Source organism: Solanum stenotomum, chromosome 10, assembly GCF_019186545.1.
Source record: "Solanum stenotomum isolate F172 chromosome 10, ASM1918654v1, whole genome shotgun sequence".
NCBI classification, from domain to species: Eukaryota; Viridiplantae; Streptophyta; class Magnoliopsida; order Solanales; family Solanaceae; genus Solanum; species Solanum stenotomum.
In genome coordinates, this window is record NC_064291.1 from 45,735,995 (window position 1) to 45,738,580 (window position 2,586).

General features: G+C 35.4%; 1 pseudogene; it reads right to left on the reverse strand.

Moving 5' to 3' along the window:
• Nucleotides 1–7: 7 nt before the first annotated feature.
• On the reverse strand, nt 8–1,498 carry LOC125843048 (eukaryotic translation initiation factor 3 subunit M-like; annotated as a pseudogene).
• Nucleotides 1,499–2,586: the final 1,088 nt, after the last annotated feature.

Genomic DNA, 2,586 nt, shown 5'->3' on the forward strand with positions numbered 1-2,586 from the left:
CTTTGATCATGGAATAAGGAATTTCACCAGTTTTTGTCTTGCCAAGAACTACCAAGGTCAATAATCGCATTTTTCCTACACAATCTTCACGGAGAAGTCCTGCATCATTATCCAGAAGAATCAGGCCATGGGCACCATTACAAATTCAAGGGTTCACTCATAAAATCCAACAAAGTTCCATTTAGCATAAATGCAATTACTGACCACATGTTTTTAATAATTCTGAATTTGCCTCCTGAAAATTCATATAATCATCTAACCTCCTACAACACTAACCTCATCATATGCTAGAGCATGTTTAGCATCTTTCTCCAATTGACCTATAGCAAGCATATCTAGCAAGCCACACTACCATATTAAAAGCCAAGAGTAAATATAGCAAGTAGTGTACCCAAAATAGTAAAAATCAGACCACACTGTGTATGATGTTGGTTGCTTAATTTCAGCTACCTAGCAAATCACTCAGATCAATGATGACAAGGGAGGCAACCATGTTGTACTATAGTAGAGTCTTTTTTTGGATAACCTTGGTGTCCGGGCCAACTTTCATGCTCTCAAACTAGTTCCATTGTATACATGTCACCTCCCACCAACATCAGGTATCAGGTAACTCTAATACAAGAGTTTAATTTGATGCACCTATACAATTACATGCTAGCAATAGAACATATCCAATGCACCAAAAAAAATGCTCTACAAGATATCGACAGAGCATGGGAAAAGAAAGCATTTGGCAATTCAAAATCTAAACGAAAAATAGTAGATTGTTCGAATTAGAAAAGAGTTGCCTTTCTACCCAAGCAATTCAACTTCAGAGTTCTGTTGAGCATAGATATACCTGAAACATGTCAGGTGCCTTGACAAAGGCAATAAGTGCATGAAGAGCTTCTTCATTTTCATTTATGGCAGAAGCATCTTCATCCAAGAAAGTTACCAAATACTGTATAAGAAACTTGAAAAACTCTTTTGCAGAGCTGCAAATATGGATGGGAGTCAGAGAAGAATACAAAACTTTTAAGCACTCCAGAAAATAAAAGTCGTTCACTCTTACCCCTTGGTTTTCTTCATAATGTTTGAGATCTTAAGGAAGAGCCCCATATGATCTTTGACTCCAAGATTCCACTCTTTCAAGAAGCTATCTATCTTTTTGAAAGATGGCAAGATATGTTCAACGACTTTTCCATTTATGGCCAAATTAAGGGCTTTCATGTACACAAAGAAAAGGCTATAGGGATTCTCCAACAGGTTGTAGAGATTGAACAAGCTGAAGTGACAAGAGGAACAAAGCGCACAGTGACACCAAGAACAAAAAAACTCCAGGAATTAAAGTGATTAATTTCAAGACATGATACATTTTTAAGCGAAATGCAGGCTTATCACTTGGTTGTTGAGAGAGTGTAATGGGTATGAGCTCTGCCATTTCGTGTACTTGGTCCTAACTCTCAGGTTTCTTGACAAGGTTGCAGATTATAGTGAAAATGCATTCGAGATCAGAGGTAGAAATCAATTAAAGAAGATTACATAACTCAGAAAACAAACAAAACTCAGAAAACATAACATGTGAAGGGATGGTTTCACGGTGCCAGACAATCAGAGGTTGTTTCACATTGATGAAGAAAGAAGAGATGCCTCTAAAAATTTATTCAAAGACAGAAGTCCCGTATGTGCTAAATAACATAATTTGACTCAGAAATTTATTAAAATATCATGGAGAATTTCTGGTTTATAGTTCTTATTGAAAAGATGTTGAGCGAGCTTGTATTAACATTGACTAATCCAACTGCAGTTTGTTACAGCACACAAGCACATGTATCGGGTAATTGTACCCACCAAGATTGGAATAGAAAGGCTCACACTCAGTGTAGTAACAAAGATTTCAACCACTGATCTCCATGCTGTTACTCCTAAGTCTTAACCACTAAGCCATTCCTATGTAGACTATTCTGGATCATTTCAATCAACTGAAATGTGAATTTTACCTTTCTCAGAAACTTCAGAAAATATCAATGATAAATTATATACATGTAATTACTATATAATGTATCAATGATAAATTATATACATGTACTGTATGAGGTGTTAGAGAAACATATGATAAAATCTAAAATGGACCATTTTACTCGGTTCAACATCAAACTCCAACTAACTTCCTAAAACTTTGTTATTCCTATAGATTCAGTGTTTCAAGTTCTTTTCAAACTTCTATATTCAATTTGAGATACAACAAATCTGCAGCTACCGGGAACACAAACCTTAAAGCAGAATAGTAAATAGTGAACCTGGAGAATGTACTTTTACTAACCACTTGCACAATTTGCAGGTTCACAAGACAAACAAAATAATACAAGAATTGATGCATAATAAACACAATACAGGGACAAGGCAATACAAATTACAACTCAATCNNTTAAAGCAGAATAGTAAATAGTGAACCTGGAGAATGTACTTTTACTAACCACTTGCACAATTTGCAGGTTCACAAGACAAACAAAATAATACAAGAATTGATGCATAATAAACACAATACAGGGACAAGGCAATACAAATTACAACTCAATCTGAAATACCAGACCTCAGCAACATGGA